We start from the raw sequence: 23,305 nt of genomic DNA, 5'->3' as shown, positions 1-23,305 counted from the left end.
ATAAACTAGCGGCTATATTATAGACCTGTGGTTCTGTGATAAACTAGCGGCTATATTGTAGACCTGTGGTTCTGTGATAAACTAGCGGCTATATTATAGACCTGTGGTTCTGTGATAAACTAGCGGCTATATTATAGACCTGTGGTTCTGTGATAAACTAGCGGCTGTATTATAGACCTGTGGTTCTGTGATAGACTAGTGGCTCTGTTATAGACCTGGGGCTCAATCATAGACTAGTGGCTATATTATAGACTGTTGACACAACTAATAAGTTTGTATTAGAGCGCAAGTTTGTCGTATTACTAAGATTTAAACATGGACATATACACACTTAAGTGTTTCAAAGAGATGGGCCCAATTTCAAAGCAGTTTGCTTTCAAATTGTGTCCACGGTTTTGAAACACCGTGTTTAATATACCCTGTAGTCCATCTACAACTTTAACCGAGTAATTTCGAAAGCTTCCGTATTAATATTGTGTATATACTTTTTTTTAGTATACACAAATTGGGGTTCACCTCTCGTGTAAACTCTGGGGAGCCATGACCTCTGAGTAGATAAAAGACTTTCGAGGAAGAATATTTTATATTCCTTCTTATTATTCCACTTCTACCATCCCATCTTTTATCAATACACAGGTATACTGTATTGTGTATTAAGGGAGACTCTGATGGTAAAAAGCTTCTAGACCATACAAGGTGTTTATATATTTTTTAGCAAACAAGATAAGCAATTTCTCGTTTTGCTACTTCCAAAAATGCTGCAAATTACTTAATGTTATTTCGAAATTTTAACGCCTTACCTGGTGAAAGCATTTGGGTTCATGTGTATGTGTGGAATCTATATTTGTGATTAATAAGTTGTGTCCTGAGTTTTAACATTGTTATCCAACACCTGAGAAGAAAATTGTAGATGGTGAGGGTGTGTCTGTGTGCCATTACGAGATCAACATTCCTTCTAACTATTCATTAGATAGAATAACTCCTCCCATTGAGCCTGAAATGATTAGATAACGGACAAAAGAAATTATAATCAAGCCCTGAGGTGGGATCTGATCGCTTTTGTGAGGATCTAATCGTCTGTGATGCCTCGCCGATGCTCCCTTGTTCCGTTCTGACCAACCCATTCATAGTGTCTATTGCCAGTTCAAAGAACTTATCCAAAGAACATATCTGCAAGGGATTCTGGTCTTTGTTACAGCAGAGCATAAGGAGTGAAATATGAAGATGGAGCCTGGTATGGAGATGTTGGTGTAGCGCAGAGAAGAGCGAGTGAAGCAAAACATTGATTATGTTTGTGAAGTGAGGTGTGTGGTGCGCTAAATGAGCAGTGCTGAGCTGGAGGACGCTTTCTATAGTGATGAGCTCGACCAGGTAACCTTCTTAAACCTGTTGGTACCTCTACCTTCACGCCCACCCTACCATCCTCCTCTCACTGTACCGTGGCTGTAACCTACTCTCACTGTACTGTGGCTGTAACCTCTCACTGTACCGTGGCTGTAACCTACTCTCACTGTACTGTGCCTGTAACCTCTCACTGTACCGTGGCTGTAACCTCTCACTGTACCGTTGCTGTAACCTACTCTCACTGTACCGTGGCTGTAACCTACTCTCATTGTACCGTGGCTGTAACCTACTCTCATTGTACCGTGGCTGTAACCTCTCACTGTACCGTGGCTGTAACCTCTCACTGTACCGTGGCTGTACCCTCTCACTGTACCGTGGCTGCAACCTACTCTCACTGTACCGTGGCTGCAACCTACTCTCACTGTACCGTGGCTGCAACCTACTCTCACTGTACCGTGGCAGCAACCTACTCTCACTGTACCGTGGCAGCAACCTACTCTCACTGTACCGTGGCAGCAACCTACTCTCACTGTACCGTGGCAGCAACCTACTCTCACTGTACCGTGGCAGCAACCTACTCTTTATCTCTCTTACCACCAATACTGTCTGTTACCAACAACAACAACACATAAGCCTCATCTAACAACAACAACACAATTATATGTCTGATTATCTAACAACACAATTATATGTCTCATCATCTAACAACACAATTATATGTCTCATCATCTAACAACACAATTATATGTCTCATCATCTAACAACACAATTATATGTCTCATAGTCTAACAACAACACAATTATATGTCTCATCATCTAACAACACAATTATATGTCTCATCATCTAACAACACAATTATATGTCTCATCATCTAACAACACAATTATATGTCTCATCATCTAACAACACAATTATATGTCTCATAGTCTAACAACACAATTATATGTCTCATCATCTAACAACAACACAATTATATGTCTGATTATCTAACAACACAATTATATGTCTGATTATCTAACAACAACAACACAATTATATGTCTGATCATTTAACAACAACAACACAATTATATGTCTGATCATATAACAACACAATTATATGTCTCATCATCTAACAACAACACAATTATATGTCTCATCATCTAACAACAACACAATTATATGTCTCATCTAACAACAACAACACAATTATATGTCTCATCATCTAACAACAACAACAACACAATTATATGTCTCATCATCTAACAACAACACAATTATATATCTCATCATCTAACAACACAATTATGTCTCATCTAACAACACAATTATATGTCTCATCATCTAACAACAACACAATTATATGTCTCATCATCTAACAACAACACAATTATGTCTCATCTAACAACACAATTATATGTCTCATCATCTAACAACACAGTTATATGTCTCATTATCTAACAACACAATTATATGTCTCATCTAACAACAACACTATATGTCTCATCATCTAACAACAACACAATTATATGTCTCATCATCTAACAACACAATTATATGTCTCATCATCTAACAACAACAACACAATTATATGTCTCATCATCTAACAACAACAACACAATTATATGTCTCATCATCTAACAACACAATTATATGTCTCATCATCTAACAACAACAACACAATTATATGTCTCATCATCTAACAACACAATTATATGTCTCATCTAACAACAACACAATTATATGTCTCATCATCTAACAACAACAACACAATTATATGTCTCATCATCTAACAACAACACAATTATATGTCTCATCATCTAACATGTCTCATCTAACAACACAATTATATGTCTCATCATCAAACAACGCAATTATATGTCTCATCATCTAACAACAACACAATTATATGTCTCATCTAACAACAACACAATTATATGTCTGATCATCTAACAACAACACAATTATATGTCTCATCTAACAACAACACAATTATATGTCTGATAATCTAACAACACAATTATATGTCTCATCATCTAACAACAACACAATTATGTGTCTCATCTAACAACAACACAATTATATGTCTCATCATCTAACAACACAATTATATGTCTCATCATCTAACAACAACACAATTATATGTCTCATCTAACAACAACACAATTATATGTCTCATCATCTAACAACACAATTATATGTCTCATCATCTAACAACAACACAATTATATGTCTCATCATCTAACAACACAATTATATGTCTCATCATCTAACAACAACACAATTATATGTCTCATCATCTAACAACACAATTATATGTCTCATCATCTAACAACACAATTATATGTCTCATCATCTAACAACAACACAATTATATGTCTCATCATCTAACAACACAATTATATGTCTCATCATCTAACAACAACACAATTATATGTCTCATCATCTAACAACACAATTATATGTCTCATCATCTAACAACACAATTATATGTCTCATCATCTAACAACAACACAATTATATGTCTCATCTAACAACAACACAATTATATGTCTCATCATCTAACAACACAATTATATGTCTCATCATCTAACAACAACACAATTATATGTCTCATCATCTAACAACACAATTATATGTCTCATCATCTAACAACAACACAATTATATGTCTCATCTAACAACAACACAATTATATGTCTCATCATCTAACAACACAATTATATGTCTCATCATCTAACAACAACACAATTATATGTCTCATCATCTAACAACACAATTATATGTCTCATCATCTAACAACAACACAATTATATGTCTCATCATCTAACAACAACACAATTATATGTCTCATCATCTAACAACAACACAATTATATGTCTCATCATCTAACAACAACACAATTATATGTCTCATCATCTAACAACAACACATTATAAGTCTCATCGTCCACCAACTCAATTTCGTATTAATAATGAGACGGTTTCCAAGTCATTCCTCACAGAACTATTAATAACAGCAGTAGTATTTGTAGTTGCAGTAGCATTAGTTGTAGTAGCGGTAGTTATTGTAGTAATAGTAGTAGTAGTGGTAATAGTGGTGGTAATTATAATAGTAACAGTAGAAATATTAATATAGAAGTAGTTTTAGTAATAGGAATAGTAGCAGAAATAGTGGTAGTAATAGTAGTGGTAATATCTATATAGTGTGATTGTATTTGCAGTAGTGATAGTAATAGGAGTAGTAGTAATAGTGGTGGTACTAGTAGTAATAGTGGTGGTGGCAGTAATAGTATAGTAATAGTCGTGGTAGTAGTAGTTGTATAGAAGCTGTAGTAGTTGTAGTATAGTAGTAATTCTATAGTAGTAGTAGTAGGATTAGTAGTATAGTAGTAACAGTTATGTAGTAGTAATTAATATTAGTTCTGTTGTAGTAATAATAGTAGTATTTCTATACTAGTAGTTCTGTAAGTTATATAGAAATGGTTCTGTAGTAGTAAGATTAGCAGAATAGTAATAGCTCTTTTACAGTAGCAATAGTAATAGTTTTATAGTAGTAGTATAGTAGTAATTTATTCGTCGCCTAGAAAGTGGCTTGGGTGGACGTGCTGTTAGAGTTCGTCCAGCATTTCCGAGTTGTTGTCCGAGAGCATAATGGCCACGGGATTGAGGAAACGTGTCAACACAGTCGGGATTGAATTGCTGAAGGGAGTTGTCACTACGGATGTAGCAGACGTACTACTACCCAACATCTACTACTACATATGGCATAGCGGACGAAGATCTCTGCGACGTGGCCATGAATGGGACCAAACGACTGTTCGTAAAGTTGTCGGCTCGGGTGTACGAAACGGTCGTTGACAAATTTCAAGACATCGTGATGGAGGTGAATACAAATGTCAAACGATATACTTGTGTGAAACTACGTTAAGTTCCCCTAAAGTTCCCCTTAAGGCAACCGAAGATGACTTACGGCAAGTGTTCAATCGTTTTGGTAGGATATGGCGCAACCGGGTGCGTGGATGACTGGCGTGTATGCTGGTTTGCCTGAGGCGTCGTACTCTGTAGGATTTGGGAAGGGTATGGTCACATGGCTATGGAGTGTCCTCTTAGGACGGACCGCCAGAGTATGATCAATACGGACCATATAGAGACAGAGCGTCACTGCCATGGGGCATGGCATGCGGTCTTGAAGGCATTGAGGCCACAAACACTGAGGAGGAGGGTAATGCAGTGGCGGGTGTGGCTGACCTTGAGAGGGAAGCGACAGAGGAACGCTTTACAATGTCGAATGCTAAGGTTCAGGTACAGCCGGAGACCGAGGAAGCAGAGCTGGAAGCGTTGAAAAAAGTGTTAAAGGAAATACATCCTTCCCCGTCGGACGGGGTATCGGTGACACCTGAGGAGGGGAATGAGGCTCCTGTGTGTGTAGGGATTCTGTGAGGACAGTGGCACCGTCTCTTGCTCTCGTGAAGGATGCTGAGCTAGTGGGGAGGGGCTCAGTGTGATGGATGTGGATGTGCATCGGGTGACTTCAAGTGAACGGTGTGTGGTGGATGACACGTGCGCCCGGAAACGAGCAGCGATAGCATCGGATTCCGATGATGTTTTAACATCAACCCAGCGACCTGGTAAAAAGTGGGTAGATATAGCGGGTGGTCCTGGGGGTTGTAAGGCCTAAATTGCACACTGCCAAAGGAACCAGGAAACCAGAGATTGTGGTACCTGGTAAAGGTGGCAATACGGGTGTTGTTAAAGGTAGAGTCAGCGCAGTAAACCACCTTTTACCTAGGTCTCCGATGTATGACCATTAATGTTAATGGACTATGTGTGGTAACCTCAAAGATGTACGAGACTGAAGATTCCCGGTTATGTGGTGCATGCATTGCCTACTGTTCGTTTAAAAAGGGGTGTGACCCTTTTAGTGGGTACGTCATGTCCGCTTGTGTATCACCGAAGTGAGAATGGGGGAGACGGTCGTGTTCTCCGTGTGGATGGTACTTGGCAAACCTCCTCTGTCTCTTTCATATGTGTGTAATAACGGTGTATGCGCCTGCGGATAGTGATGTGCAGGTTAAAATTCTTTCACTAGGGACGATTTAGTTTATTCCTTAGGTCACTGCCCGCCCTATGTTCTGTGGGAGGGGACTGGAATTGTGTAGTTAGGAGAAAGGATGTGACCCCATGTGGGGCGGGGTATTATTCGCCGTTGTTGAATGAATTGTTGTGCGATATGCAATTGAAGGATGTTTGTTGCATGAATGAGATAGTACCGGCCCATACAGTTGTAAGGAATGATTATGGGGCCCAACTAGACAGAATTTATTACGTCGTTTATTACGGTACGTTCGGTTAATACCGTGACAGCTGCCTTTTCTGATCATCAGGCAGTTCTCAGAGGTGGGGTGAGATACTTAGGTGATGAGGAACAGGATTCTTGGAAATTAAATACTAAGGTTTTAATGGACGAGGAAGCGGTTGTGGGTTTTGAAGAATGGTGGGAGGCAAATAAATATGGAGGGTGTGATGGGGGATTGGTGTGTAGGTGGGATGAGGTGGCGAAACCTGCGATCCTTAAATTTTTTGTGGGGGAAGCAAGAAGGCTCAATACCATGAGCTGTATAGTCCTTGTGGCTTAGCGCTTCTTTTTGATTATAATAATAATAATCAATACCATGAAATATGGGTTAATGAATTATTATGAGGATCGACTGGCAGTATCATAGAGAAGAGGTGGCAACGGGAGTGTACCGGATGGATGATGGAGAGCTTGAAGGTCATTAAGGGGATGCATAATGAGCAGTACGATGCAGTGAGGGTACAGGTAGCGGTGGAGGAGGTTTTATGGGGAGATAGACCTTCTGCCTGTGTTTTATGAGCACATCAGCAGCGGAGGCAGGCGACTACCGTTCCATGTATAAAGGTTCATTGTGATGTCCGAGGCTTCAGGAAGGAGCAAGTCCTGCAAATCGCTGAGGCGATGTGTGTTTTTGTAGATGGTATGAGGACTATTGGGAAACAAAGGGGTGGAAGAAATAGTGGTGTCTGACATTTGTGAGGGAATGTCGTATATCTTGAGGAACGGGACAGGATAGCGTTGAGGGGAGCCATTGTGGAGGGGGAAATTTTTAGGGCACTGTCTGCTATGGCAAAGGGTAAATCCACGGGGTTGGATGGTATCCAAGTTGAATTTTATGTTAAGCATTGGGACTTATTATGGGGGTTTTTGGTACGTCTGATGAATGCAATAAAAAATGGAGGTAGATTGGGGTCTGTGCAGTCGACAGAAGTTGTGTTTGTCCCTAAGGGTAAGAAGCGGGTGGGTATTGGTGATTATCGTGTTACTTCCCTTTTGTGCGCCGATTATAAAATCTTTGCCAAGGTGTTGGTCAATCGAATAAAGTGTGTAGTGGGTCGTGCAGTCACGTCCGGGCAGTATGGTATGCCGGGTAGATCCATGTTATCGGGTCATTCAATTATTGTGGACTTTGTGAGTGCACTGCAAGAGACGGAGAGGAAGGGGGCATTATTTGCCCTTGATTGGAGAGGGGCATATGATTCGGTGGAAAGGGAAGCAATACATTGCATCTTTCTTAAGAAGGGGTTTTGGAAGGTAGTAAGGCGGTTGGATACATTATATTGCGGGGCAATGGCTAAAATTCAGGTTAAGGTCGATTAGGTGGGGTTGTAACTATGGGTAGGGGTCTGCGGCAGAGCTGTCCATTGTCTCAGATGCTCTGCGCACCTGCGCAGGACCCTTCCTATAGGATAGTGAGAGACAATGTTTTTGGTAGTAGGATGAGTGTGGGTAGAAGAGTTTATCTACTGATTGTGGGATATGATGACACGACGTTACTAGTGAACGAACACACGAACCTTCTCGCACTGGAAGGGGTAGTTGGAAAGTTTGGGAAGGCGTCGGGTATGGAAGTGAACGTAGATAAATCTAAGATATTGGTTCTTGGTGAGTGGGAACACCGTAGGGACGGGCTGCTCATTAACGACGAGTGTGGAGAGATCATTAAAGATCTGTGGGATTGTGTATGCGGGTGATAGAGAGGAGGCGAGGGAGGCAAATTCGGAAAGAGTTGAAAATTGCATTGTTAATCGATTACAAGGACTCCGGCCTTATCATTTAACACTCGTGCAGAAGGTCATTACTTTAAATATCCTCCTGTACAGTAAGACATGTTATGTAGCAGCCGTGTACCCTTTAACTACCGTGGTGATGCGAACGATTCAGGGTAGAATTTTTAGGTTCTTGTGGTCCTCAAAGTGAGAATGGACCTGCTGCATGCAGGTCCATTCAAAGAGGGATGTCCTGAGCGAGTGTATGCTGTTATTTAGCACTTTTAGAGGGATATTATTATCAAAGAAAGCGCTAAACCAACAAGGTCAATGCAGTTTTAGAAGGACAGATTTTCGAGATTGCGGCTGTTGAGGGTGATGATGTCGGTGAGGGAGCCAGGACAAATTAAGATTAGGGTTGCTTTGTATAACGTGTTGATGAGAGATATAAGGGCTCCTGTAGTTTCCTTATATCCTATGTATGACTGGGGAGCATTTGGAGTATGTTTGCCAAGTTACACATCCCTCCGAGGGAACGAGGGGTTATCTATAAGTTTTTAAATGGAATTTTACCTGCTAGAGTTTCCTTATTGTATCGGAAGGTGGTGGAGGATGAAGCCTGTAGAGTTTTTGGGGTTGATGAGAGTGCATGTCATGTAGTGTACTTCTGTGGGTGTTATGAGGGATTGAGGCGATGGTTCGCTCGTGTGTTAATTTTGGTGACAAGTAGTAGGAATGTTTCAGTATTGAGAACGTTGAGTTTGGACCTGAGAGGTGTTACTGATACAGCAGCGAGAGCTGCGGCGTATGTTGTTACATTTATATCATGTGGGCTTCTCGTGAGGGAGGAGGAGATATGGAAGTACGACGTCGTATGCTGGCGGCGAAGTTTTATAAAACTATGTGTAGGAATAAATTGTTGTATGGCAGTACGTTGGGTAAGAGTTTCACGAGGGATTATTTGAGTATTAGTGTCGGGGGTTTGTTAGCATTATGACCGTGATGGAACCCCTGTCCTGGGTGGTACTGGGCTCATGGTGGGGTGGGGAGAATGGGGTAGCGGGGTTGGTTGGGGTCCCGAGGCATTGGAGTTTCAGGGTGGGAGGGGGGTTCAGCATGTATGTGGAATGTGTGTGGGATGTATCACATTGTAGTGTTGAAAGTTGGTTTGCAGAACATGTAACCTTCATGAGGTTCTGTTGAAACTGGGTGGTAGTATGTATTTGTACACTGTGTGTGTGTGTGTGTGTGTGTTGAGTGCAGTCATGGGTTACTATAGGGACGAGTATAAGGATTGTGTATATTTCAAGAAATATGTAACGGTTCTCAGTAAAACGTCAGTAAAACGCATATAATTATTGATCTTTTGGGATGTATGTGAAAGGGCAAATATATTTTCAAGGTTAAGGTGTGGCGAACCATGTATTTTGTATATACAGTTTTTTTTTAAATTAAAACTTGAACTGTTCATAACCTGACCTTTAGGAAATATTGTTATGGAACCAGTACTTACGGTGGTAAAGTTATTAAGGATATATAGTTAATTTCTGGTAGATGTAGATAATCTGTCTTGTAGAGGTGAATGTGTTTAGGGAAAAAATGTCTAAACTTTTCTTATTGTTGTGTTCATGTATGTAGTGTTTTTTAAGGTGTTAATATACTACGATGTTTGTAAGTGTTTATTACTTAAGTTATAAATGTATTATGATACGATAATTAACGTTATTTACTGTTTTGGTTAAGGTTAGTGACAGGTTAAGGTTGGTGACAGGTTGTTAAGGTTAATGACAGGTTGTTAAGGTTAATGACAGGTTGTTAATGTTAATGACAGGTTGTGAGAGTGTGAGAGAGAGAGAGAGAGAGAGAGGGGGGAGGGTGGGGTAGTGTCATTATGTATGATGTAGTTTTTCAGCAGATTGTGGAGTGACAATGTTGAATTCTTGCTCATCACCAGGATCATTGTTACATATTAATATATGTACCTACCCATGTATATTTGTACATGAAGTTTTAAAAAATATATATATAAAATAGTGCTTTAGTAGTAGCAGCATAGTTCTGTAGTAATAGTAGTAATATAGTAGTTATATAGTAGTTATATAGTAGAAAAATAGTTCTGTATTAGTAGTAATATTATTAGTATAGATGTGGAAGATGGCTTATGTAATTCCATTGGCTAATGTAAGTCCATACCATCAAGTTACCGTCCAATAAGCCTGACGTCTATAGTAGGTAAATTATTAGAGTCGATTATAGCTGATATTATTAGAAGTCACCTTGACGAGCATAATTTGATTAATGAATCTCAGCATGGATTCACGAGAGGTCGTTCCTCCCTCACAAATTTACTGATGTTCCTCAAATAGAGCATTTGAGGCGGTAGACAACGATAAAGAATATGATGTTGTTTATTTGGATTTCAGTAAAGCCTTTGATAAAGTACCTCATAAAAGACTTAAGAAAAGTGGCTCCTCATGGTTAGAGGCATGACTTATTTTACGAACACAAGTATAGTATGGTCTGCGACCTGGTCGTAATGGGTTTCAAAGTGGAGCAAACTCAGCATTAATATATAACTTTTACTTCCTTCACCAGATATAATTTGCCAGATATATACATGTACACTTATGTACATTATGTATAGAGGTTGAAGTGTAAGTGTGCCACACGGTGAGAAAAGATGGCAAAAGCAGAAGCCAGAAAGAGTGCACCCCAGCAGCTCAGACAAGTCTGTCAGTTCGCTTACCACAAGTGAACCACGTTGCTTCAACTTTGGCGGGCTTGCCTGTGATTATCCAATGAACCAAGGTACTGATTTAACGACTGTTACCCTATTGATCATTAAACCCTTAGCACCCGGTTTGCTGGTTGGGAGGCAGCCTATATGGGAGTGTGGTATACGCCGAATAAAATGTAACATACTCTTAGTATGCCACAGTTTACCAATAGAAAACACAGTTTTTCCATTAATTGAGTCAAGTCTGAATGAGGACCGGTCACTAGTGGCGTTCCACAAGGATCAGTTTTGGGCCCATTGTTCATAATTTACATTAATGACCTTGATGAAGGAACTGCAAGTGGCATGAGTCAATTTGCTGATGATACAAAATGTGTCGAATGATTAATTCTGTGGATATTAATGAACTCCTGGAGGATTTGGACACAATGTCTTGGTCTGAAAAGTGGCACACGCAGTTCAATGTGGACAAGTGTAAATTCTTAGTCCTTGGGAATGAAAATAACCCTCGAAGTTATAAACTAGGTGTTGTAGAGCTTGATCACACAGAATATGAAAAGGTCTTGGGAGTCATGGTAAGCCAAGACAACAGCACCTAATGGTGTGCAATAAGACTGACAGATTACTTGGATTTATAACAAAAAGTAATGTAACAGTAGTCCAAAAAGTATTTTACTGCTCTATATATACTAGCAAGGCCTCGTTTAGATTATGCTGCTCAGTTTTAATTTCCATATACAGAATGGATATAAATTCAGTGGAGATTATACAGAAAATGATGACAAAGATAATTCATTGTATAAGGAATCTCCCCTATGAAGATGGACTTAGAGTCTTGAATCTTCACTCTATGAGAGACATAGAATGAGAAAAGATATCATTGAAGTGTATAAGTGGACGAAGGGCATAAACAAAGGCGATATTAATAAAATACTGAGGATATCGAATCAAGTAAGAACCAAAATTAACGGATTTAAATTATATAAACTTAGATTTAGAAAGGACATAGGTAAGTATTGGTTTTCAGAGCTGTTAATGCGTGGAACAATCTTCCGAGTAGGGTAATCGAGGCTAGGACCTTGGGTAGCTCACAGTGATGACCTGTACCATGCTCAGTGGTGACCTGTATCTTGCTCTGTGAAAACATGTCCTGTGAATCTGAACCAAGATGTCCTCCATTGATCAACTTTACCAGCAGCATAAGGAGGAACTGGGGGTGGCTAAGCTTGAGATACAGCGATTGACATAATCCTCCTGTTGTGAGTCCTCAGGTCAGGAAGGGAACCTGGACAGTGGCTGGGCACCATGGAATGAAGCTGAGGATCAAGAAGACAGCGGGAGTGGCAGAAACAATGAAGGACCAGAAGACTACCGTGGAAACTTCGAACCCATTTTCTGTGATATCCGACGAATTTGGGTTGTCTGCTGAGAACGTCACAACGAGCACCAAAGGAAGCATTGGCAGACAAGGGTGAGTTGACGTCCCTGGAAACCCCAGCAAAGACCATTCCAATGAGGGCCATCTCCAAGAAGACCATCGAGAACGTCACGACAAACTCTGCTAGTGAAGATAAGAACATTGTTTTAGTTGGGGACAATGAGGTTAAGTTTATGGATAGGGCTTTTTGTCTTAGAGATAGGAAGACCAGACAGAAGGTATGTTATCCTTGGGCTGAGATGGAGGACATTGTTAACCATCTAGACATCATGAAAGGTAATAGCAATCCTATTATCTCCCTCAGTGCCAGAAGTAACGATGTTGGCAGATGTAGGAGTGAAAACCTGATATAGGACAGCAATAAAGATAATTAGGAAAAAGGGTGGAGCCCTGTGATATGTGGCATTTTGCCGAGGAGATGAGTCGGAAATGAATGGTTGTCCAGGGCAATTGGTGTCAATTGCTGGCAGGACAAACACTTAAAGGAAAATGCAGAAACTTTCATAGACAACTGGGACCTCTTGTATAGCAAAAATGACATCTATGCCAGGGATGGGGTTCACTTATCTAGGTTTGGGGTGGGGGGCCCTGGCAAGTGCAGTGGAGGGAGTTGTTAGGGCTTTAAACTAGAAATAGTTAGTGGTATGGGTTTATGTGGGAGAGCAATGAATTCTCAGTGTAACGATAGTTTTAGTCTTAGGGAAACCAGTTATAGGCAGAATGAGGTAGAGCTATTGGAAAGCATATGGCACTAGGTGGTAAGGACAGTAATAGGGATAGTGGAGGAACAGAAATGCACAGGAAAAGAAAAGAGAAGGGAGGGTTTTTAAATTTATATTATACTGATATTCGTAGTGCTAGAGATAAGATGGACGAGTTAAGATTAGTTTCAAGTGCAGGTAACATTGATGTATTTGCCATAACTGAGACGTGGTTTAATACGAAAAATCGGGACATGCCTGCTGAATGTCACATTCAGGGTTTTAAATTGTTCCAAGTAGACAGAAGTATCGGAAAGGGGAGGGGGGGTCGCTTGAATTATTGCATAAAAACGGGTATAAAGTCTGAAATAACACATACAGATTCTGATATACCGTCCTCCAGATTTGGATAAGGACCCAGGGAGACTACTTTGGGAGGAAATTGTTAGGGCCACAAGGCACGGTAACATAGTAATTCTAGAAGACTTTAACCTTAGTCATATTGATTGGAATTCCTTGACTGGGAATTGAGTCTAATGGCTTCTTAGTTCAGGAGTGTTTTTTAAAGCAGTTTGTTACAGAACATACAAGAGGAAATAACCTGCTTGACTTGGTTCTAGCAAACAAGGAAACCCTTGTTAATAATTTAGAAATTACAGAGGAACTTGGAGCAAGCGACCACAAATCTTTAACACTGAATGAAAGTATGATAGTAGGGATAATTCAGTAATTGTCCCAGATTTTCTCTTAGCAGATTACGATGGGCTTAGAGAACATTTATCTGTGGACTGGGGTAACGAAGAGAGCTATCAGTATGACAGCTTTCTAAATACTATACATGCTACCCAAAGAACATTTATTCCGTATAAAGAAATAAGATCGAATAGAAATCACCCGAAATGGATGAATAAGCTCAAATGTATTTTAGGGCAGAAGAAAGGAAGGGGAAAATTAGACAGGTGTGCAACATCTAGGTATCTTTATTGTAGACATTTTGCTACCCAGTAGCTTTATTAATACAAATTCAAGGATATAATTGGAGGTAATCAGTCCCTCAGCCTTGGAGTTGATATGAAGAGCACCAACTCCAAGGCTGAGGAACTGATTACCTCATCTTTTGTATATAGTTCTATTGTCTTCCAGTTATGTCCTAGAATTTTTCTTGATAAAGCCACTGGTTGGCGAAACGTTTACAGTAAAGATACCCAGATGTTGCACATGTGTTAAATTTTCATCTTGTCGGTAGTGTATACAATTCATATACAGACGAAAGGAATTTACAGGCACATCAAAAGAGGTGAGGATCGTCTTATAAATCAATATATTCACATTAAGAGGGAGGTTAAAAAGGGATAAGAAAAGCTAAATGAGACTATGAGAGTAAAGTTACAAGGGATTCAAAAACTAACCCAAAAGGTTTTTTCCAGGTTTATGGAACAAAGGTTAGAGAAAAGATAGGTCCCCTTAAAAATAGCTCTGGGCAGCTTACTGGCAAAGAGAATGAAATGAGCTCGATTTTTTAAATTATTTTCTCTCGGTTTTTCACAATATCCCAATAATTAATTTTCATAGTAGACACATATTGTAGGGCACCCTCCCTTCTTCCTAATTATGTCAATCGCTGACCTATACCTGCTAATCAGGTTCTCCTACTCTTGCCAACATCGTTGCCTCCAGCACTGATGCAGATGGTTTAGAAAGACACGTAAGCAAACACTATAACATATTTATTAGAAAACGTTTCGGTCCTGGGACCTTGATCACTTCTAACATACAGAGGTAGAAAGACATTATATATATAGGCGGAGAGTGAGATGTGACGCACGTGACCTGAGGAATGTCATAAGAACATAAGAATGGAGGAACACTGTAGAAGGCCTACTGGCCCATGCGAGGCAGGTCCTTATCAAAACAACCTCTGCCTATGATGAGGATGGGTAGACGATGAAATCATGTGACTCCTGTGTTGTTGGGTTGGTGCTGCTTAAGTATCATGTATGCCAATGTTTTTGAAATTTTGTATGTTATAGTGTTTGCTTACGTGTCTTTCTAAACCAACTTGTCGGTATTTATTACCAAGGTTTATACCACTGATGCAGATAACAGGATTGCTCTCATTACCTCCCATGATGCTGTCTAGGTAGCTAACAATATCCTTCATCCAAGTCCCAGGAAAACATCTTCAGCCTCCTTTTCCTATTTCTAAGACAGAACGTCCTATCCATAAATTTTACCGGGGAATCCCCAACAACAACAACATTCTTGCCTTCACTGGTGCATTTCCGTGTGTGAACCGTCCACTCATCATCGCTCCTGGCCCTTGTTACGTTGGTCGCCCTGTATTCGACCTGGAACACTGCAAAGCTGTTAGTGGTTTCTATATTTCCATCCTTCCTCCTGATATTCAGCTTCGTTCCTATGTTCTCAACCACTGTGCAGCTTCCTTCGTTGTCCTGAGGATTCATAGATTTTTCTTCAGTTCAGAAAAATCTATTATATGAAAGATCATTGTTTCTCAGGAATTCACTGCTGCAGATGCAGCGAACATATAGGAAGAAGCCTACGATGATGCCTTTTTATTTCATATTGTATACACAAAGTGATCTCAGTCATATGCCTAAAACTTGGAGACTGTTCCTGCCATTAACAAGTCAACACACTCTTCATTAGATTTATCAGATAAGTGTTTTGAAATTTCTGTTTGAGCCTTAAATTATTTTGAACTCATTGTGTTTTTTTTAATTCTCATGTTAAAATTAGAAAATTCACGTGAAATAATAGTGATATCGTCAATAAGGTCAAGTGTGGGAGAGGTGATCAGGAGAGCGACATAGTAGTGTTGAACAGTGAACTGTACCACAGAGTTAAATTCTTGCCAGTAACAGGCTGGTTGATCAGACCCTGACTCACCGCGAGGCCTGGTCATGGACCTGGCCGCGGGGGCATTGACCCCCTGAAGCACCCTCCAGGTAGACATCCTTTTCTAACTGGTCATCTGATTGTTAAACTTCCTCCTAGGAACCTAACTTAATCCTGTCAAATTATTGTAAGCTTCCCTTCTTATAAGAACGTACCAAAATAAATAAGTCCAAAATGGCACCATATACCCAAAATTAAAAAAAAAATTAAATAACTCTTGGAAAAAATCTCAATTTGTACAGAGGATGGAGGCTGTGAGGGCGGAGTCTAATGTTCAGTGGTGGCCGCCCATTACCCATGCCAGCCACCCCATTGGTCGGGCCACCCGTCCCACTGGTGAGCTTCTAATGGTACCCACCTCTATAATATTGACACCACTGCTGCCGTCAACCACTTGTAAGTTTATTCAGGTATACACAAATACAGTTACATAGATTATCATACATAGCAGCAGATGTGTAGAGAACCTTAAATAACCCAAAAAAGTCAGACAGAGTGACTTATTTCCATTGGCATCCTTTGATGAGAATTAGTTTCGTTAGTAAATGGGTGATGATGCACAGAGAAGCATGCTCATCAGATAGCACCGTGACGCTCTGTAAAATAAAACGTTACATTCGGAAAGATCAATTAACCCTCCTTTCTCCCCCCCCTTACACCAGAGGTTGCAGTAAGGCACGGTCGATGAGGTTCAGTAAGAGGAAGTTGAACACACCGGCTTCAACTCCGCCCAACGAATCTTTAGAGAGTGCTGAAAGGGAGTCATAATGATAATGAGTGAGGGTATCAACCACCAGTAATGTCGCTACACATAAAAAACTCTGCGTTAACAAAGAGAAATAACTGGAGTTACGAAGCGTGAAATATCCTCTGTGGCCGCCGCCCACACACTGCCCTCCCTCCCTTCCACATGCTGCCCTCCCTTCCACACGCTGCCCTCCCTTCCACATGCTGCCCTCCTTTCCACATGCTGCCCTCCCTCCAACACTCAAGTTTATTTAGATGCATCTTATATAAGTACATTTACACAAGTTTTATGCGTTTACAATTGTCTTACATAGTAACATGTTAAAGTTACCGAGCATAACCCTAACACGTCACACAAAGTGATTGAGGTCCTTGTAGTATCCATTAGCAGTCTGACTATTAATACAATAAAAATCTGTCATGATTATAACAACAAAAATATAATAAACTGAGTTAATGAGTGCATGAAAATAAGTTACAATAACAAGAAACACAGACATAAAATAAACTGAGTAAATTACATGAACATTGAGTAGAGATGAGCTTAGTAATAACATTTCCACTAATGTTTACTATACAAAAAAAATTACTCTTCTCCCTTTACCTTCATTCAGTAGATATTTCTTAACTTTCTTCTTAAACTGGTTCATGGTAAGACTGGTCTTGACCCGGCCAGGCAGCGCTGTTCCCCTGCTGTACTGCTGTGCTGTTGCTGTGTCAGGTCTTACCATCTACTGCAGGTGCTATGAAGCTATATTCAATTCCCCTACCTGGAGGTTGAAGAATTGAGACACTTATGCAACATATGGGAACCTTTATTGAAGAAACGTTTCGCCACACAGTGGCTTCATCAGTCTTATACAAAGCTGGAAGGTATAAGGAGAGGAGTAGTTTGAGGTATTCAGTCCCTCAGCCTGGAGTCGATGTGTTCAGTCCATCACACCTGGAGGTTGTTTCCAGGGTCAACACCCCCGCGGCCCGGGCCATGACTAGGTCTCTCGATGGATCAGGGGGGCCCTGACCAACCAGGCTGTTACTGCCGGCCACACGCAGTCAGATGTATGAACCACAACCCGGCTGATCAGGCAGTGAATTTTAGATATTTGTCCAGTTCCGTCTTGAAGACAGCCGGGGTATATTGGTACTCCGTCTTCTGTATGATGGAATGTTGAAGAATAAGACACACGTGCAACAGTTGGGTATCTTTATTGCTGATTGAGGCTTCAGGCGTATTTGATTGAAGAAGCCTTCTATGTAGGCGAAACGTTTCGGTGAACAATAAATATACCGAACTGTCGCACATGTGTCTTACTCCTCAACTTGTCGGTATTATATACGATTTTCAACATGATGGAAGCCTGTTAGGTAAGACACATATGCAACAGTTAGACAACTTTATTCCGAAACGTTTCGCCTACACAGTAGGCTTCTTCAGTCGAATACAAAAAATAGGCAGGAACAGTAGAGATGTGAAGACGATGTAATCAGTCCATCACCCTTGTCCATCAACCTGTCGGTATTGTATACCATTTTGATGTTCATGATGGAAGCCTGTTGAACAGTGTTGGTGTCGGCTTCCAACCTGAACAATCTCCGCAGCAGGAGCTTCTGAACACTGATTCTGAACAACTTTGTACACAAGAACCAGTTGCCTCACGCTACCTGCGCTACTTTGAATTCAGACTTAACCTACAGTAACACACATTTTTCTTTACAAAAGTCTTAAGGCACGTACATGAATTGGGAACCAGAAAGTTTATCATATATATTGAACATAGGATAAGGTTGCTAGCAGATCTACCTGGAGGTGTTCCGGGGGTCAGCGCCCCCGCGGCCCGGTCCTAGACCAGGCCTCCTGGGTGCTGGTCAGAGTAACCAGGATGACACAGTAAAGACAAATACTATGAGTTTTGAATAATTAGACGCATATGCAACATCTGGGTATTTCGTAAACGTTTCGCCATCCAGTGGCTGGCGAAACGTCTACAAATATTACACACTCGTTAAACATTCCAGGAGCTAGTAAATAAACGTTTGCGTTTTTATTGTATAAAAATGACTTGATCAATGCAATTAAACGCTATCTAGTTTTAGAGCAAGCACTGCGCGGTGGTGGTGATTAGTGGTTGGTAGAGGCTAGTGAGGGCGTGTGGGGGCTGATAGGGGCATTAGCATGAGGTGGGGGGAGTTGATATTAGCGTGGTGGGGGGAGGGGGGGAGGAGTCGTGACGTCACGGGCGCCATCACCTGCCGGATGTCGTCACTTCCGGCTGTTTCACACACCAATGGTTCTACCTCAGTCATCGTAATTACAAGTGAGGCTCCACCCAGACCACGGGCGGGCGCACTGCGCCCCACAACCACCACCCAGACCACGGGCGGGCTCACTGCGCCCCACAACCACCACCCAGACCACGGGCGGGCTCACTGAAACCCTCCCACCTCCACCCAGATCACCAGAACCTTCCAGTCACCAGAACCTTCCAGTTACCAGAACTTTCCAGTCACTGGAACCTTCCAGTCACAAGAACCCTACAGTCACCAGAATCTTCCAGTCAACAGAACCTTCCAGTCACCAGAACCCTCCGGTCACTAGAACCTTCCAGTCATCAGATTCTTCCAGTCACTAGAACCTTCCAATCACTAGAATCTTCCAATCACTAGAACCTTCCAGTCACCAGAACCTTCCAGTCACTAGAACCTTGCGGTATAAACGATAGATAATAAGGAAGTAGATAGTATAACTGATAGATAATAGGGAAGTAGTATGAAGGATAGATAATGGGGAAGTAGATGGTATAAGTGATAGATAATGGGGAAGTTGATAGTATGAACAACAGATAATGGGGAAGTAGACAGTAAAATAACGAGAAAATTAATGCGACATGTTGCAGCTGATGGTCAGTCCAACAAGAGCTTAAAATAGACACAAATTCCACAGTGTGAAGAATTGTGTAGAAGTTGAGGTGGAATGTGAGGAAGTGTTGATGGTGCCAGGTAGACGGTATTGCCTCGACTTAGAGGCAGTGTGTAGACCAGTATTGCCAGGTGGACAGCACGCTGTATACTGAGAGGCGTTGTGTCGAAGTATAGTACCAGGTTCATCACATCGTGTAAAGTGAGAGGTATTGTGTGCGAGGTTAGTAATGGGTTGAGTTGAGTCTGGTTAATGGGTGAGGTCTGAGTGATGAGCGTGTGTGTGTGTGTGTGTGTGTGTGTGTGTGTGTGTGTGTGTGTGTGTGTGTGTGAGGTATGACAGTGGCATGTATGAGGAATGGAAGAAGTATCAGTAATGTAGTGTGAACACACTACATTACTGATACATGTACGTGCACACACACACACACACACATACACACACACACACACACACACACACACACACACACACACACACACACACACACACACACACATATGCACAGACATGCACGTGCACATATATACACAGACAAACATCATAGCAATCTCACAGATAAAAATTTGCATAAATGACAACAGATGCAATTTTCCCGGGTGGGTATCAAATTCTGAGGAAGAATAGAAGGGGTAACACTGCTCATCGAAAACCAGCGTAATTTTGACGAGAGGAGTAAGCAGAGGGACGTCAAATGTAGACATAATAGGAACACTGAAAACTGGGGTGAGCCAGGGTAGTAACAGCAGTAATGTACAACCCATCACTGAACGGCAACAGGAGACCAAGACTGGAATATGACGATAAAAACAGAGCAATGGTGTACACCATAGCAGAAACGGTGATAAGAACCCACATAAAGATGGGTAAAACAAGTGTGAAACACTTAGGTATATTTGTTGACGAGACGTTTCGCCTGCTCAGGAAGTTATTTTTCCGGGTCGGAATACAGAGGAGACAGCAGGAGTAGTATTGGTGTGGACATGATCATGGAGATTACTCTCTCAGCCTTGAAGATGGCTTAGGAACTGATCACATTATCTACTTTTGTTGTCTTTTCTGTCTTTCGACTGAAGAAGCCTGCTGAGCAGGCGAAACGTCTAGTCAGTACAGTGTAGTGTGAAAGGAAACCGTAAAAAAAGACACGAAGTGAAATGATGCAGTTTGCAGCTGGAAATTATCGGAAGACAGAGGAAAAAAATCCTTCCCAGGAGCAGAAGCAGCAATGGTAAACACAGTGAGTCCATAGTTCACCGGGAGATGCTGAGAGGCAAAAGTTGAAAGTGTAAGAGCATGCTAAAAATAATTTTGAAAACAGAGTAGCGGAAAACAAGGAAGCGAACAAAAGAGCCAGAAATGAATTTGCTCTGGTAAGATGAGATGCTGAACCGCTGAAGGCTGAATCTAAACCAGAGTTGTCATTCAGTCATAGCTAAAAACAACTGCAATGAACTAGGTTTTATGACTGAAGAAGGAAGGAGGAACACTCATAAGAAATGACTAAGAAATCAGTGAGAAGCTGAACAAGAGATTTAAAAAGGTTTTCTCAAATGAGATAGTGACAGTAAAAATGACTCAAAGAGAAAGAGTGCACCGACAGATGCAGGAGACACTACACACAGCAGAAGGAGAGGTGAAGAAACTGCTGAGCGAGTTAGATACCTCAAAAGCAATGTGACCAGATGTCTCTTTGTAGGAAACAGGAGCACTGTGTGCTCCACTAGCTAAAAAAAAATATACTCAATATTAAATAAAAGGTACAAGTAACATTAAACTACAGGCCAGGATCATTGATACACACAGTAATTTATGTTATGAAGTAGATTATCAGGAGACGAGTGGTAGAACACCTGGAGAGGAGTGTGAGGCAAGAGACATGAAGCAATGGGTTGACATCATATTGTTTTACCATAAGAATACTTTTGACACAGTACTGCGCAAGAGACTGGGACAAGGAGCTTGAGACACAGGGAGGAATAACAGGGCAGGAACTGCAATAGATCAAGGAATTCCTTACAAGAGGGAAACAAAGAATTATCACCAGACGTATCAGAACTGGCAAGGATCAGTACTCTGGAACTGCACTATTTTTGATGTATGTGAATGATGTGATGGAGAAGTTACCCTGGTGTATTCCTGTTCACAGATTATGTGAACAAGGAAAGGCTACAAAAGAACCTTCACAAGCTGCAGGATTTGTCTCCCACGTAGTTATTGAAATTCGTTCAACATAAATGCAGGATTATGAACATGGGAAAGGGCAGAGACGACTAGAGATGGAGTACAGTAGTGGGTTACGAAGGCTGAAAACCTCGCTCAATAAGAACCTTGCAGTTAGTGTTATACCTAGCATATTGCCTACGGTACACACCAACCTAAATTATCTCTTCGGCAAAGGAGTGTTTGGCAAATTAAAGATTATCTTTTAGAAACTTCAACAAAGAGTCATTTACAACCCTATGTGGCATACGTCGGGTTCACCTTTGTGCAGCTCCAGCAGAGAAATCGCGCCTGAAAAGTGCAGAGGTTTGCAACGAGACTAGTCCTAGAGCGAAAACAAATGAACGACGCATAATGATAGAGGAGAGACTAAAGGAGCTTTAACTGGTGATATTAGAGGACAGAACGATCAGGGAAAATGGGATAACGACGTAGAAAATGCTGAGAAGAATTGATAGAGTTGACAGAGACAAGCTGTTCCAGAAGCGGGACACAGGTACACGAGGGCACAGCTGGAAATTAAAACCCCACATGAGTTACAGGGATGTTAGGAAATATTCCTTCAGCCTCAGAGTGATCACGAAGTGGAACAACCTGGACACACAGGCTGGTACAAAGGCTAGAGGAGCAGGCAGGAATAACAGGAAAAGCATTACAATGGGTCAGGGAATGCCTGACAGGAAGGAAAGAGCTGATGGTACGTGACGAGGTGTCGGAATGGGTGCACGTGACGAGTAGGGTTCCACAAGTGTCAATCTTAGGGCCAGTGCTGTTTCTTGTATACATAAATGACATGACAGAAGGGATGGAGCTAGAGGTGTCCCTGTTCGCAGATGACGTGAAACTAATGAGGAGAATACAAGAGGACGAGAATCGTGGAAAATTAAGAGAGATCTGTGCAGGTTGTAAACCAGGTCGGACAAATGGCTGCTGTAGTTTAACCCCACAAGTGGAACGTTATGAAGCTTTGGAAGGGACAAAGAAGACCACAGACGGAGTACAGGCTCAGGGGGGCCAAAGGCTACAAACCTCACTCAAGGGCAAGTTTCTTTGGGTGAGTGTCATACCGAGGACATCTCCTGAGGCGGACATTAACCAAAATAACGCAGCAAATGCGCGCCTGGCAAACTTAAGTATAGCGTTTTAAAATTAAGTAAGGAGTCATCTAGACTACACCGCGTACGTCATGCCAGTATGGAACCCACACCTGGTCAAGCGCGTCAGGAAACTAAAGAGA

At 41.2% G+C, this 23,305-nt stretch overlaps 1 protein-coding gene across 1 annotated transcript in view; it reads left to right on the top strand.

Moving 5' to 3' along the window:
• Positions 1-1,237: 1,237 nt before the first annotated feature.
• Positions 1,238-23,305, top strand: part of LOC128693308 (BET1-like protein) — a 125,350-nt gene continuing 103,282 nt past the window's right edge. The window contains exon 1 of the mRNA XM_070089497.1: positions 1,238-1,371. The gene's annotated coding sequence lies outside the window, so the exon portion shown is untranslated. The remainder of the gene's footprint in view (positions 1,372-23,305) is intronic.

This window comes from Cherax quadricarinatus, chromosome 28 (assembly GCF_038502225.1).
Source record: "Cherax quadricarinatus isolate ZL_2023a chromosome 28, ASM3850222v1, whole genome shotgun sequence".
NCBI lineage: Eukaryota > Metazoa > Arthropoda > Malacostraca > Decapoda > Parastacidae > Cherax > Cherax quadricarinatus.
Note: the sequence above shows the minus strand (reverse complement) of the source record. Positions and strands in the feature narration are given on the sequence as shown.